This window comes from Giraffa tippelskirchi, chromosome 7 (assembly GCF_054371585.1).
Source record: "Giraffa tippelskirchi isolate mGirTip1 chromosome 7, T2T-mGirTip1v1.2.pri, whole genome shotgun sequence".
NCBI classification, from domain to species: domain Eukaryota; kingdom Metazoa; phylum Chordata; class Mammalia; order Artiodactyla; family Giraffidae; genus Giraffa; species Giraffa tippelskirchi.
The window spans coordinates 110,482,417-110,499,495 of NC_137281.1; the positions used below are offsets into that span (position 1 = coordinate 110,482,417).

Below are 17,079 nucleotides of genomic sequence, written 5' to 3' on the forward strand. Positions count from 1 at the left end.
GCCAGCAAATTTGGAAAACTCAGCAGTGGCCACAGGACTGGAAGAGGTCAGTCTTCGTTCCAATCCCAAAGAAAGGCAATGCCAAAGAATGCTCAAACTACCGCACAATTGCACTCATCTCACATGCTAGTAAAGTAATGCTCAAAATTCTCCAAGCCAGGCTTCAGCAATACGTGAACCATGAACTTCCAGATGTTCAAGCTGGTTTTAGAAAAGGCAGAGGAACCAGAGATCAAATTGTCAATATCTGCTGGATCATCGAAAAAGCAAGAGAGTTCCAGAAAAACGTCTATTTCTGCTTTAAAGCAAACTTACCAACAGCTAATCCAATAAAAATATTGCACAACCTGATGAGCAACCAGGTGAGATGTGTCTGAGTTTCCCTTCCTTGATTTCAGGCATTTTATGGCCCATGTATGCCTTCCCACTACACATCCTTACTCACAACCTGCATTTAGTATAACCTAGTCATCATGATCTGTCTGTGTCTTAGACACATCCTGGGAAGGTGTAAGCTGGAGCTAATGGTATATAGGAGGAAAACATAATTTGTTTTCTGTTCTTTGTCATTTTACAACTCACAGGCACTTGCTGATCCACCATAGACTCCATTCATTTTGCCACTGGTGCTCTCAGACCCCGTTCTCTCTGCATGCTCCATTGTCACTTCATGCTAGCTGCAGGAGATGGAGAGTGAAAGCAAGACTGCCTTTCCCCTCACTCACTGTCCCAAGTGTGGACCCAGACTTCCCCACTGCATAACACACTTGACTTGCATCTAACACATTTGACTGAGGACTGGAGTTACCTAGGTGCATGACAGCAGAGAACTCAACTTGATACTCCTGTCCCTGAAACCCATCCCTGGCCATGCACCATCACTGAAACCTCCTCCTTGACCTGTCATTAAGCCTTGCCTCCATCCAGGATATTAAGTGCCCACTCTTTCATTCATTCAGGTAAGAATCCTCCTTTCCATTTTCTCTCTTACTTACATTCTGCCTCCCTCTGGTACTCCCTATTCTTGATATCCCAGGGAACCCTAAACTCAATTTATAGTGCAATAGCTTCTCCCTCAAGGACCTGCTTTTTTGTGCAGGTTAGTTCAGTTTTTCTTCGTTCTTCAATCTCTCTCCTCCTTTGCAAAAAACCCATTGCAGGCCCATAACCTTCAAAAATTATCTTCACTCCTGAGATATATGGTGTTTTACTCTTAGAAACTGGAAACACAGACAGCATTTTGTTTTGGTCCACTGTGGTCAGGATGGTTGTTAGCTGATGCCCTTTGACTAGGATACCTTTAACAACTCCCTTGCCCACCCCTGAAGTTACCTCCTGGATCTCACACTGTTTCTGAGGCCAAACCTTCTTTCTCTTTTTCTAACTGGCCAGCCTCTGGAGTGATAGGAACTATTGAAGAATGGACTTTGTTCTCCAGAAGAAAGGACTGGGTCTTGGTCACAGTTAGGGAGAGAGTGTGTCTGAGCAAGACTGAAGTAGCCAGAGGCTAGTTTCCATGGAGCAGGACTGAGAGTCAGATATAACCTTGCCCTTAGTGGCACCCTTCTGGCACTAGGTAATAACAGATCCTGGATCCCCTGTCAGGAAACATCCAAGGAGTAGAGACATCTGGCATGTGTGGAGGACATTAGATGCATTAATATGTTATTAGGAGATGATGGGAACAGATATTCAAACCAGGGACTTGGCTCTTATCAGTAAGGCTCTTGGTCCATTGGGAGAGACATTACCTTTTCACTTGAGTTGCACAGCATATGTTCAGATCTGTGAGTCTGGTTTTGGAGTCACAAATGAAGACGCACTGAAGCTGACAGAGGTGACAGCTTCTCACGTATGGAAAACTGAATATAACCACAACTCCATTTTTGAAGAAGGGCTGGAAATTACGTTTTCAATTCTAATGCAAAGCAGGGACTGAGATGAATAGATTCAAATTGAAATTTGCCAGAGTTCACTATTTTCCTTTTTAAGTGACAAAGGAAATAATGGCTGATGAAGTCCCTCTAGGGGATCTGTGAAAGATTCTGCTATTTGAAAAAAAGAGATTTCACATAGAGGCTATTAATTACTACCAGCCATTTGATAAATGGAGCATTAACTGGTTTAACACTATCAAACACCATATTACCCATAATGCTCTGGCTAGCATAGTTGTAAACAGACTTCTGATCACTCAGAGAGGAATATCTGCTTATAACAGGTATAAATTGGCTTGTTTTTGTTTTAATGAATGGTGTGATGAATCTCTGAATATAAAAAAAGAAATACTCTATAAATTATTTTGGAAAATTACCATCAAAGTTGAGTACATCAAGGCTGTATATTGTCACCCTGCTTATTTAACTTTTATGCAGAGTACATCATGTGAAATGACAAGCAGGATGAAGCACAAGCTGGAATCAAGATTGCTGGGAGAAACATCAATAACCTCAGATATGCAGATGACACCACCCTTATGGCAGACAGTGAAGAACTAAAGAGCCTCTTGATGAAAGTGAAAGAAGAGAGTGAAAAAGTTGGCTTAAAGCTCTACATTCAGAAAACTAAGATCATGGCATCCAGTCCCATCACTTCATGGCAAATAGATGGGGAAATAATGGAAACAGTGAGAGACTTAATTTTTTGGGCTCCAAAATCACAGCAGTTGGTGATTACAGCCATGAAATTAAAAGATGCTTACTCCTTGGGAGGAAGGTTATGACCAACCTAGATAGCATATTTAAAAGCAGAGACATTACTTTGCCAACAAAGGTCTATCTAGTCAAAGCTCTGGTTTTTCTAGTAGTCATGTATGGATGTGAGAGTTGGACTATAGAGAAAGCTGAGTGCCAAAGAATTGATGCTTCTGAACTGTGGTGTTGGAGAAGACTCTTGAGAGTGCCTTGGACTGCAAGGAGATCATACTGGTCAATCCTAAAGGAAATCAGTCCTGAATGTTCATTGGAAGGACTAATGCTGAAGCTGAAACTCCAATACTTTGGCCACCTGATGCAAAGAACTGACTCACTAGAAAAGACCCTGATGCTGAGAAAGATTGAAGGCAGGAGAAGGGAACGACAGAGGATGAGATGGTTGGATTGCATCATTCACTCAATGGACATGAGTTTGAGCAAGCTCCAGGAGTTGGTGATGGACAGGGAAATCTGGCGTGCTGCAGTCCATGGGGTTGCAAAGAGTCAGACACAACTGAGAAACTGAATTGAACTGAAAGCTGGTTTTACGTGGGAGTAGGAGAGACCAAATCTTGAGTCCTAGACTCTAAGAAGAATAGAATGTTTTTAAAATTACTATGTTCTAAAATGCAAGTTACTTTTAAATTTTTTTTGTATTTTTGGCATGCTTCATGAAATGTGGGAACATAAAGATTATGTATGTAAAGTGCCTGGCATAGTTGGTGTTCAGCATATTATTGTTTTACCACTAGTGCCACCTAGGAAGCCCAACTTTATGTATTAATATTTGTACTTATATCTTTATAGTACTTAGTCACATGTTAAGTTTTTTCAGAGTTGTAATCAGCTATAATTATTCATATTTCCATGTTGCCACTTAATCTTCATAATAATGACTTTGAATGGTGTTTAATATTTAATTCCAGTGGATTTGTCATTATTTATTATGCTATTTTTTACTTTGTATATAGTTTTATGTTTCTTCAATTATAATGCTGAGTTGGACATATTCATGCATCAGTATTTTTCTAGACTTCACATTATTTTCTTAGGCTAGATTCCCAGAACTGGAATTACTAGGTCAAAAACATTTTGTCAGGTTTTGATCAAAAGTGCCAAAGTACTTTATAAATACATTGTAATAAATTTACTGCCACTAGCAACATAAAGGATATAAACTTTCCTGGAGCTTTGCCTATAATTGGTGTTGTCCTTTGAAAAATTGTTACTTTCATAGGTGAATATCAGTGGTTTTAATCTCTATTTCTTTAGTTACTGATAAATTGCATATTTTTATAAATGTTTACTGGTAGTAGTAGGTCCTTTTATATGATTATTTGGTTGCGTCCTTTACATATTTATTGGGATATTATTAGGGCTTTATAATAATCCATCTTACGGGCTTGTTATATAATAAAATTGTTAATCCTCTGCTTTATTCAACATTTGTCTGTTATTTGCCTTTCTGTTAGTCACCTTTCTGTTACACTGTCTTAGATATATAATATTTTAGATTTTCAGGCAGTCATTTGGTTGATTGATTACTTGTAATTAATCCATGCTTTTATAACTTAGTATGTCATATCATATTAAGGGGTCTCATAAACATTCAGTTTTGTCCTTTCAATTTTTGTAAATATTTTTAGGCAACTAATTCATCCAGAATTTATCTTGCTCCATGATATGACACAAAAATACGAATAATTAACCAGTTATTACAACATTAATTTATTGGTAAAACTTAGTCAGAAGGGGTAGAGTCGAATAGGAAGTAGAAAAGATATAAAGGATTAGGAAGATAAAGCCCAGCCTTGGTAAGGAGCAGAGCTGAAAGAAGTAGGGTTATTCTGGGGGGAAATGAAGGTAGATAACTCCATGCTGAGGAAGGACATTGAAGGTTCACTTAGCCAACTTTGTGAAAGTTCCCACTTACTGAAGTCAAAATAAGAAAGCTTCTCTGTTCTTCATACCTAAGTTGTGCTGTTTTTCTGAAGCTGTAACTGCAACCACAGTGAAAGTCAACATGTTGTTGAGAGGTCCTCCTTCTCTGCTGATTGATAATCTTATATTTAACTCTAGTTGCTGCCTATTCTGTGCTCAGTTGAAGCCATTTATTTTTGCATCAGTACCAGACTGTTTTAATTATTGACGTTTTACTGTATATTCTGGATTTGGAAGGCTTCTTTCACCTCCATATTACTTTTTAATATACCTTGAAATATTTTGCTTGATTATTCTTCCAAATTAATGTTGCAGTAATTTTACCCAGTTTTAAAAAAAGAAAAACCCTATTGGGATTTTTATTGAAATTGCTTTAAAGCAACACTTTAATTGGAAGGAATTGACACCCTTAAAATATTTAGACTTTTCATAGAAGAACATGCTGAGTCTTCCTATTAGTCAGGTTTTACTTTATATCTCTCAGTAAAATACTCTAGGCTCCTACCCCCACCTCTCCCAATCTAGGTCACACATACTTGTCATTAAGATTCCATCTTCATATTTTATATTTTTTGTTCTACTGAGAATGGGTTTTTTTCCCCCTCATGAAATGTTCTATATCCTTTTGTCTAGCAGTTTTATTGATTCTTAAAAATTGATTCAAACACTTTTTCAATGAATTTCTTAAAATAGTAATAATTTTCCTATTTCTTTTCTAATATATATACTCTTTTCCTATTTCCATTTTATTAGTGGTCAGAACCTCACTGTGGCTATATTTGTTTTGTGCTTTATTTTACTAGTGTTGTCTCTAGTGGTATCTGTTCTAAGAGTAGTGTTCACTGGTTTAAAGCAAATGTTTATAGTGGCTTCTCTGGTGGTCCAGTGGTTAGGACTCTGTGCTTCCACTGCAGGGGGCACAGGTTTAATCTCTGGTTGGGGAATTCCCACATGTTGTGAGGTGCAGCCAAATAAAACAACTAAGCAGAAAAAAAAAATCAAATTTGCAAACTTAAGAAAAACCAAAACCCAAAAGTTTATGTGTTGAATGAGACTGCTTCTGTTTACATTATTAGGAGACATTTTATAAATGGCAGGTATTGAATTTTACCCACTATCCTTTTATCTTTTTATTAATAAGGTTGTCTCATTTTTCTTACCTGGTTTATTGGTGAAATTATTATAAGTTCTAGTACTGATCTGTCCATGCTTTCCAGAAATGATCCATATTTGATTATAATGGTCAAGTCTTTAAAGTAGTTATTGAATTTTATTTACCATTATAATTGAGATTTCTATGGGTTTTTAAAAAAATATTTATTTATAGTTGCACTGGGTCTTTGTTGCTGCACTCAGGCTTTAGTTGCAGTGATCCAAGCTCCTCTTCATTGTGATGCACAGGCTTCTTACTACAGTGGCTTCTCTGGCTGAAGAGCACAGGCTCCAGGGCACACTGGCTTCAGAAGTTGAGGCACATGGGCTCAGGAGTTGTGGCTTGCAGGCTCTAGTGCACAGGCTTAGTAGTTGTGGTGCACCAGCTTTAGTTGCTCTGAGGCATGTGGAATCTTCCTGGACAACGGCTCGAACCACTGTCCTTTGCACTGGCAGGTGGATTCTTACCAATTCTACCACCAGAGAAGTCCCAAAATTTTTATATGTCTATAAATAATAATAATCTGTAAATTTTTATTCTGTATACTTTGGGTTTTGCGTCACTTAAAAATTTCCTTGGAATTGTGTTCAGTTCAGTTGCTCAGTTGTGTCCGACTCTTTGCGTCCCCATGGACTGTAGCATGCCAGGCTTCCTTGTCCATCACCAACTTCTAGAGCTTACTCAAACTCATGTCCACTGAGTCGGTGATGCCATCCAACCATCTTGTCCTCTGTTGTCCCCTTCTCCTCCTGCCTTCAATCTTTCCCAGCATCAGGGTCTTTTCAAATGAGTCAGTTCTTTGCATCGGGTGACCAAAGTATTGGAGTTTCAGCTTCAGCATCAGTCCTTCCAATGAATATTCAGGACTGATTTCCTTTAGGATTGACTGGTTGGATCTCCTTGCTGTCCAAGGGACTCTCAAGAGTCTTCTCCAACACCACAGTTCAAAAGTATCTATTCTTCAGTGCTCAGCTTTCTCTACAGTCTAACTCTCACATCCATACATGACTACTGGAAAAACAATAGCTTTGACTAGACGGACCTTTGTTGGCAAAATAATGTCTCTGCTTTTTAATATGCTGTCTAGGTTGGTCATAACTTTTCTTCCAAGTAGCAAATGTCTTTTAATTTCATGGCTGAAGTCACCATCTGCAGTGATTTTGGAGCCCCCAAAAATGAAGTCTCTGTTTCCATTGTTTCCCTATCTATTTGCCATGAAGTGATGGGACCAGATGCCATGATCTTAGTTTACTGAATGTTGAGTTTTAAGCCAGCTGTTTCACTCTCTTATTTCACTTTTATCAGGAGCCTCTTTAGTTCCTCTTTGCTTTCTGCCATTAGGCTGGTGTCATCTGCATATCTGAGGTTATTGATGTTTCTCTCAGCAAACTTGATTCCAGCTTGTGCTTTTCCCAGTCCAGCATTTCTCATGATGTACTCTGCATATAAGCTAAATAAGCAGGGTGACAATATACAGCCTTGACGTACTCCTTTCCTGATTTGGAACTAGTCTATTGTTCCATGTCCAGGTCTAACTGTTGCTTCTTGACCTGCATACAGATTTCTCAGGAGGCAGGTCAGGTGGTCTGGTATCCCCATCTCTTTAAGAATTTTCCATTTCAAATCCTAAAAGATGATGCTGTGAAAGTGCTGTAATATGCCAGCAAATTTGGAAATTTGGAAAACTCAGCAGTGGCCACGGAACTGGAAAAGATCAGTTTTCATTCCAATCCCAAAGAAAGGCAATGCCAAAGAATGCTCAGACTACTGCACAATTGCACTCATCTCACACGCTAGCAAAGTAATGCTCAAAATTCTCTAAGCCAGGCTTCAACAGTACGTGAACCGTGAACTTCCAGATGTTCAAGCTGGATTTTGAGAAATCAGAAGATCCAGAGATCAAATTGTCAACATCCATTGGGTCATCGAAAAAGCAAGAGAGTTACAGAAAAACATCTACTTCTGCTTTACTGACTATGCCAAAGCCTTGTCTAACTCAATGAAACTATAAGCTATGCTGTGTAGGGCCACCCAAGACAGATGGGTCATGGTGGAGAGTTTTGACAAAACATGGTCCACTGGAGAAGGGAATGGCAAACCACTTCAGCATTCTTGCCTTGAGAACCCCATGAACAGTATGGAATTGTGTAGGTTTTAATATTATTTTATATTCATCAAATTTTTTAAAGTTTTTAAAAAGTCACCTGAAAGAGAAGCTCATGCCAGAAATTTTTGATGGGATAGTTATTAAAACCTTTTTATCTTTATTTATTACTCTATTTTTTTGGTGACTTCTCTGGTGGCTCAGACGGTAAAGTGTCTGCCTACAATGCAGGAGACCTGGGTTCAATCCCTGGGTTGGGAAGATCCCCTGGAGAAGGAAATAGCAACCCACCTGAGTACTCTTGCCTGGAAAATCCCATGGATGGAGGAGCCTGGTAGGTTATAGTCCATGGGGTCGCAAAGAGTCAGACAAGACTGAGCGGCTTCACTTTCTTTATTTCTTCATTATTCTATTTGAGTTTTATCTCACATCAATTTCAGTGATTTTTTTTTTCAGAATGTTATCAATGTCATTGATGTTATCAAATATAACAGTATTCTCTCATTCTTACAACCTATAAATCTGTTGCTAATAGTTCCTTTCATTAAAAAAAAAACTTATTGATCTTTCTCCCTCAACTCATGTCATAGATTTTGTCCATAGCTTTTTAAAATACCCAGATACTGGTTTTATTTAGTAATTCTTGTGTCGAAAGACAAAAGCTACACACACACACAAATTATTAAGAAACAGACAGTACAATTATTATGAAATTACTAATCTGATCCCCATTTAGATTATCATTTTCTTGCAATCTAGAAAACAAAAGATTTCCTCTTTATCCTTGGAATTTATATTCCCCCTGGTTATACCTAGGTCAGTTCTTTCAACAATAAGCTTGCTTTCAGCAGTCAGTCAGCAGTCAATTCTTTTCAATTTGAAGAATCCAGTCTTCCTTGGGAAAATGTTTTCCTTTTCTTCAAGACTTATGTCTTCTACTTAAAATTTAGCTTTTATTTTCCCAAGTTTTACATACACATTATTAAAAAAGTCAAGTGATCCCACAAGACTTGCTATGAGGAACATACCTCCCTCTACCAGCCAGTCCCCCTTACTGCAATTTTCTGTTCTCCAGAGACATACACCTTCAATCTTATTTTTAATCTCCCCCTTTTTCAATAACATGCTTATTTTATTGCATCTTGAGTTTTAGTTGTTGGTGTCATCTGTAGCACTTTGGAAGATGTTTTATTACTTGCCCTTCTCATTTTTAACACATAGATACACACACACACATGCATGCCTGGTCCCCATTCTCCCTGTTTGGTCCTCCCTATTTGGTCCTCCCTATTTGGTCCTCTAATTTCCCTTGTATTTTCTCTTTGTCCTTTTTCTCTGTATTTTAGGAGATATGTTTAACTTTATTTTTCATCTGTTTCTTTACTGTGGGGTTCTAGTATTGCTAAAAGTATGTGTTCACATTTCCTTCTTTAACCAGAAATCTGATTATTGCTAGTTTTCTGTCCTTAACTTATGACATAAAAGAATCAGATCTATTGCATCCATATTCCTTGCTGCTTATATTTTTTGCTTTCCATTATACAAAAATGTCATGAGCCACTCTTTTAAATTATTTCCTCTTTCTTTTTTAAGTGCCTTTCTTGTTCTTCACTGCCTTCATTCAATTTCTTTTTTAAAAATAGAGTGATTCAAAACATTTTACAATAATTCTTCTGTATTTTTCAGTTGCTCCATTTGCTCATGTTTTATTGAATACATAAATGTGTGTATTCAAGAAGCATGACATATAATTTCCCAAATTTCTGCTATTTCAGTGGAAGCTATTGGCCTCAAATTTTTCAGCTTGGTTCTCCTCTTTCAAGTTGTTGGTCTCTTTGCTTATCCCATAATTTTTTAATCTTCTGACTTTATGGGTGAAAGTTTTTAATAAGTGGAAAGCCTCGTATTTTGAGGTCAATCAGAATTGACAGCTGGTGCGGATTTCATCAAGCAGTATGGTATATGAACTGCGTGTGTGCGTCTGTGTGTGTGAAATGAACTGTGATTCCATTTTCCCTTGTGGGCTTCGCTGCAGAGCAAACTATTTCATCTCTTCATTCTCTTCTTCAGAATTTTTGGAGGATTTCTCAGATTTGTTCTCTACTTCATTAATCAAAAGGCAGTTACTATTTGGCTACTGCAATTTTATTTCGGAGTAGTCTTTTTTGATTCAGTAAAAGCCATGTCCAATGGTATCTTACTGAAAACATGAAGCAGTTGTTTTTCCTGACATTGGTGTGGTTTTGGAACAAATCTGTTTCAGAGAAAGAATTTTACTCTAATGGTGCAGGAATTAGCTCTTGTGTTGGATATTTTCACAGACTTCACTTGATTGTATTCTTTATCTGTTACTTTATTCGTGAGAGATGTCAACTGGGTAGTGGTGAAGAGTCAGGTAGTGAGAACTGCCATGAATTCCTCTGTGTTCTGCCAGAAAACTGTGCATTCCATCCCTCAGGTCGACCACTGCAGTTCCTGTCTTATAGAAAGAATTGTGTGCCCACCTCCAAATTCTTCCAGTCCTCCAAGTCAGTGTTGTCCAGTAGAAATTTCTGAGATGATACTATATCCTCATGGTACTCTGTGTACTCCGTCCACTAGAGTAGCCATTTGTCACATGTGGCTATTAGGCACTTGAAGAGTGGTTAATGTGACTGAGCACCTGAGTTAATGTGACTGAGGACCTGAATTTTAAATTTCATTTAATTTCAGTTTGAATTTGAACAGACACATGTAGCTGGTGGCCACCATATTGAACAGCAGAATTCTTGGCACTTCAAAGCATTCAGATTGAGGAGAGGAGAAAATATCCCTTGCTAAAGTAAAATCTAGAGGAGAAGGAAAGTGTCAGCCAGCAACTCTTGATCTTCTAAGACCCTTGGTCCACAGAAGCAGAAGGAATCTTCAGGTGAGACTAGGTGGTCTTTTGGTTTGAGACAAATACAGATTCCATCAAAGAACAGTCAAACTTTTAGCATAGGAAAAAAAGTACAGATGCTTGGATACAGAGACCCAAATGTTCATCAGAGTTGGAGAAAATAGATACATGAGACTCAAAGCTACTTATGATGGGTCAATTCTTAATTCTTAACCCATTATTTCATAAATTCTCACCAGTACTCACATACTGTTGTTTCTTGCTTCTCATGTGGTTACACCAAAGTTTCCTTTCATAAGGTTTAATGGGTAGTTTGAGTGTCTGGGAGAGAGATTTCCTAGTATTTTCACTACTTAGCCGTATTCTCAGAATCCTCCTGATTTTATTTTCAAATTTGGAAAAAGTACTCAGTGATCAGCCAGGTAGATAAATTGATTAGTTTGATTACTTGGGAAGTGGGAGCTTGTAAAAGGCATTTGTCTGAGCTCTCCAAATAATCACAACAGCACCTTGCCAGCAGACACTCATTTTAATGTTAAATTTGGGAGAGAGAATAGAAAAGGTGGGGTGTAGGTGTTATTTGCTATCACTTCAAACACGGTCACTACTGTCCTCTCCTGCCAGGGTGCCCTCCATCCATTCAGAGTCCTCAGTCTCTAGTCATTTTACCCTGGAACTCGTTTCAACAAAACAATTTCCCACCCTCTTCACCCTAATCAGATTCCTTTTAAGTAAGAAAGATGAGGGTCCTGATTACATTGTCACAATTCCGTCCACTTGGCACCGTGGCCAGGTTTCAAACAGCCTCTAGACTTCCCCTCATTGAACCCTGTGAGACTGCTAGCACCCCAAGATGGCCTTATTTGCTTTCTGCTTTAAGCAGAAAAATTGGATTTAGAAAGCTTTTCCTAATCTGGATCTCTGCAATATATAATAAACTTCTTACATCTGTCACCATCAGCATTCTCCTTGCTGTCTTTACTTTTATGTTTCAAAGAGGAAAGACAGGGGTGCCCTTTCTTTCTCTTCCTTATTCAAGCTCTGTCTTGGGACAGCTAGCCCTGAAGATTAGTGACATATTCCTGGCCGGGTTGATGGGGAACCGGAACAAATTTAGGATTGCCCTCTATACCAGCCACATTCTGCGCTTATTAACTTTAAGGAGCAAATTCTTAATCTGGAAGCCTCTAAGGGTTTTGAAACTTTTCAGATAGTAAAATAGAAGTTAAGCCCAAAGCTCTCTGAACATCCTCTCTGTTGATAACGTTGATTATGTCCTCGAGATAATGTGTTCAAAGTAGAGACTGAAGCCCACTTATGCCAAAATCATCTCCTATACTAGTTAAAACACAGACTCCCAGACCCATACCAGTCCCAGCTGAATCAGAATCTCCAAAGTCAGTGTACATGTGCATTTTAACACATCCCAGGTGATTTCTATGTTTTGTGAGAGCCAGGGTGAAAGTGATATTACCGAATAGTTCATTCAGTGGTCACTCTCAGAGCAGGGGGAATCAGACTGCAATCTTCTCCTCAACAGAGATGTGATCCACTGGAGAGTCAGGTGTTTTGAAACACAGGAACGAAGGAGGCACAGATTTAAGTCTTGTGACATTATTTGCCTACTGTGGGCTAATAAGGAATAAACCTAGCCTCCCTGGCTTGGTTTCCTTGTTCACAAAGATAGTAATGCTTGCTTCACAGGCTTGATTATAAGTCACCTGGCACATAGTGAGACATTGCTAAACATTCTCTACTATGATTTTCTCAGTGGATGCTATGTTTTTAAAAGACTTTTGTTTGAAAAAACTTTGCTTTATGAAGCAATAATTTATTCATTAAAGACATGTACACCTGCTAATTAAGGGTTCCAGTGAGCTTGAGTTCTCCCATTGATGTCATTCCTGCCAGTTGCAAAGGAGCTTGGTGTCTCAGCCTAACATTATCCTTTGGCTTTTTGAAATGTTCAAGTACTCTTATATCCCTGTGACTTGTCGCTTCCTACCAGTACCTAAAACTCTGGTTGGCAGCTGCAAAACTTCGGCCCATGTTTAGCTCACGGAGCCCAACTGTCTCCCATGTCCCATAATTGGGAGGACAATTCAAGAGGATTTAATTCAAGACCCCATGGTTCCAACAACAGGCTCATTCTCTGTTAGGGCTGTCAAGTGAGCATTACTCATCCTTCTTCCCCGAAGCACTTTCTGGTGATTTGGAGGCTTATTTTTCCATTCAGAAATGTCTTTCCTCATCCTTAACAGATTGGAGTTGGAGTTGGATCTGTCTGTGGGGATGGAGCATCTGGGAACCTGGCCCCTACTGTACAAAGTCTGGACTATGGGGGATCATGTCTCGTATAGTCTAGGCTTCCTTATAGGTGCCTGAGCAAGTGTGGGCGGGCTGATAGGTAAGGTCTGCACTTCATAGCCATCTTTAACTACAACATCTCTGCACAGAATCCATTTCATATTTTAATACCCATGTGTAAATTCATTTGAGAAAAGAGTGTCATTGTAAACACTGAACAACAGTACTTGAAAATAAGTGGTGAAGTCCAACATACTAAAGCTCAAATTATGGCTGAGCAAACCAAAGCTCCATCAGGGAGATTAAATACCTAAAATAAGGACTGATAGTTGGATTAAATCAATTTCTACAGACATGTAGCAAGTGCTTAGCGTGTGGCTAGATAAGAATGGGGGGGGCCTTACACCCCCCCCCCGAATTTAGTACCCTTGATGAGGGACCAAGAAATGTGGTGTCTGACCTCAAAAACTGTAATATCTAGTAATGGAGAACAAGAGAGGCAGATAATTAACTACACTGCATGCAAATATGCTAAAATAAAAATGTTATGGGAATCCATTTGATAAAAATGATGGTAGGTAGCATTGTGTGCTAACTTTAGATTAGGCACTGTGCTTGATTATGTCTGTCTGTCCGTCTATCTTTGTGAAATAGGCATCATTTCCCTTATTTTCCCGAGAAGGAAGCTGAGATTTAGAAAGGTGTATCTTACTTAAGTTCACATAATTAGTAGGTGGCAGAAGCTAGGTTCCCACAGAGGTGGTCTGACTCCAGAGCTCACATCCTTATGCACTAGAGAAATCTAAAAACATCTCAACAGGAGGTAGTTTTTGAACTGGGCCCAAAACGATAAGGATTTTCTTTTAATAGGTGATGGGAGAGGACTGTGAAGGGGAAAACATTCCAGGAAGAGTGCCCAGTACAGACACAATCTTGGAAGCCTGTTAAAATGGTGAAAATGCAATGTGAGGCTACATTGTGAAAATCCTATGTAATTTCTCTGTAACCACTAGGCAATGATTGGATGGTAGGTGGCATGGCATGTTGTTTAAGAGGGTTGAGCCAGTATCGCCACTTCTCAGCTATATGACACCAGGCATGTTACTGAATCTCTCTGTGCCTCATTAGTCTCACATCTAAAATGGGAACATAACCACCTCACAGTGATATCATGATGATTAATGGGGTAATGTACATGGGTGTTTAGCATAGTGTCTTTCACATGGTATGGATTCAATAAATGGTAGCTAATTATTTTTATTGACTCCCAACCTTATGGCTAATAAGACAAGCTAATATTTTTGAGCACGTATGTGTGTCAGGCATTGCAGCGAACAGTGCATGTGCATTATTTAATCTTTACAACAGCTCTGTGAGGTAGTACTCTTATCTTTCCACTTTAGAAAAGATGAAACCAAACTTTTCAGTGCTGATTTGAATGTCTGATTCCAGAGCTCTTAACTACTGTTTCACTGTCTCCCTTAACGCTACACTTCTTGACACTTTCATCAAGATTTGATGTATGTAGGAGGTTGATACCATGGTTCATTTGTGACAGAGATATTTGGAATAAGTGGGCTTTATAACAACCTCTTCAAATGATATAAAGGAAATGATAGCTAAATCCTTGGCTTTTATACTTCTTCAAGAGCCTATAATGTCTTGATTAAGGTCTCTGGTTTTACTTTATATATATATTTTTTACAAGCCATTCCATGAACATATTTATTTTTTCCACCTCTTTGTATAGGGCTGTATAAACAAACTACTCCAGTATTTAGTGATTTAAAACCACAATTATTTATTTAGCCCATGGTTCTGTGGGTTGGCAAACTGAGCCAGGCTTAGCTAGGTGATTCTTTTCTTTTGGCCTTGGCTGGACTCACTCTTAAGTTTGATTCAGCAGCTGGATCTTCTGGGGCTAGTTGGTCTGATACATTATTCAGCTGAGAGGACTCAGTTCCACTCCTTCATTCTCTTATTTCCTAGGATTCTAGCCTGGGCTTATTCTTATGTGGGTATAAGTGTTTCAAGAACTATAAGAAAGAGGAAAACTCTAACGTGCAAGCTCTTTTTGAAGTCTTTGCACTTTTCTTGTTTGCTGTTTGTCTCAGGGGCCAAAGCATATCACATGGCCAAGTCCAGAGTGACTGTGGGTAGGTGAAAAATTTTGAGTGCTTTAATGCAACAATGTACCATCCATGCTTTGCAAGTCTAGTCACATGTCTTGGAAAGACCCTTGAGAAGAGCATCACCTGTCAAGGGAGACTAGATATCCAGCTTACTTGGGAGCAGTTATGACATCCTCTTGGTGTGATTGTGGTACCAGAAGGTGACGTGACACATCAGGGACCACTCACTCCAAAGCTGCCCCCTTCACATCCACTATACATAGCCCTTGAATCTGAAGGAGGTGCTCTGAAGGAGGCACTTCTAGCAGCTGGTGAGGGCTGAGTTATGGAATAACTGATTTATTTTTATCTTCTACCTTTACTGTGCCTCCAGGCTGGCATGGCCTGGAGAAATAGCTGTTACATCCATTAGAATTTATGCAGCCCTTAAAATAACTTGGCAAAGGCATCTGCAGCTCTCTCTAATCACTATCATTCCTAAGGGCCACTAAGTTGGTCTTGCTTATCCTTGGGATCAGATCATGCTGATATCATCACACAAACTCTCTGGGGTAATAAGCTTTAGGCTTGAACATTTAATTTAGTTACCATATCAATGGCTTTTATAGTTTAATTTTTGCTCAACTTTCATGAAGAAAGAAAATGCTGTAAGGTATCTGCAAGTGAAAGTGTTAGTTGCTCAGTCATGTCCAACTCTCTGCACCCCATGGACTGTAGCCCACCAGGCTCCTCTGTCTATGGAATTCTCCAGGCAAGAATACTGGAGTGGGTAGCCTTTCCCTTCTCCAGGGGTTCTTCCTGACCCAGGGATTGAACCCAAGTCTCTGGCATTGTAGGCGAATTCTTTACCATCTGAGCCACGAGAGGTATCTGGTATCAAGTTGGGTGCTCATAATGTTACAATCTATTACTCAAAGCTGGTCATCCTGGGCAGCTACAATAAAGAGTCTGATGAAAATAATTTTTAAGTGCTTTTTTCCCTCCTGTTAATTTTAACAAGAAAGATGGTATAATAGTAAAATCCACCCAAATAAGGAAAATTCTTTGTCTCATTGTAAATATCTTAAGAAACAGTGTGCTAATACTTTCAAACCTTGAAACTTGAGGCTCAGAGAATAAGATTCCAAGGGAATGAGATGATTATTCTCATCAGGGCTCAGACTGCTGAGCACTGCTGTTGCTGTGTGTAATTGAGTTCTGGATTTAGCCTCCTGTGACTTCAGATGTGTTTCCACTGGCTTTGTGTGGAGAGGCCTCTTTGGTGTATGTGGTTTTCTTATAGGGTTGACAATAATAGTTTACACAAATACTTTTCATTGAGGGTTTGAGGATGCCAGGATTCAGTTCTGCAGGGACATTTGGTGGACATTGGACCCTCAGCTTAGTTCAGTCCAATCAGCACTTGTGGAGCTCTTTCTATGCCAGAGCCTGGCTGCAATTACACATGGCTTTGACCCCCGGGGAACTTAGAATCTGGTGATGTTGAGTGAAAGAGGCAGGCCTCTTTCACTAGGGCAAAAGAATATCCTAAGATAAAGATACAAGAAGAAGTACCTGCAAGAGAGGGATTGATATTTGTGGGGCAAAGTGCAGGAGATTAGAGAGGTGATGCTTAAGGGATGTTTTGGAAGATGAACATTGAAAGACATTCCACCTGCCTTGTTGAAACAGAACTGAATGGACCACAGCATCTGGAGGGTGGGCTAGATGGTTTGTAAAATTACCTAAAGCTGCTTGGGAAAATATTTAACCTATCTAAATATGCTAAACAAAATGAATATGTTTTAGTTTTTAAAAAGAAAGACGAGCATATAGGTGGGTAGGGAAATTCTCTAAGGTTAAGAATGAAATAGGAGCAGATGTCCAAAGAG

At 39.1% G+C, this 17,079-nt stretch overlaps 1 protein-coding gene across 6 annotated transcripts in view; it reads left to right on the top strand.

Annotated features, from left to right (window-relative positions):
* Positions 1-17,079, top strand: part of LOC145512873 (uncharacterized) — a 606,383-nt gene that overhangs the window by 153,735 nt on the left and 435,569 nt on the right. The window contains exon 3 of one of the 6 annotated variants that reach the window (XR_014058881.1): positions 2,376-3,399. The exons of the other annotated variants lie outside the window; for them this stretch is intronic. The gene's annotated coding sequence lies outside the window, so the exon portion shown is untranslated. Of the gene's footprint in view, positions 1-2,375; positions 3,400-17,079 lie in introns of those variants that run through there. 6 annotated transcript variants of the gene reach the window in all.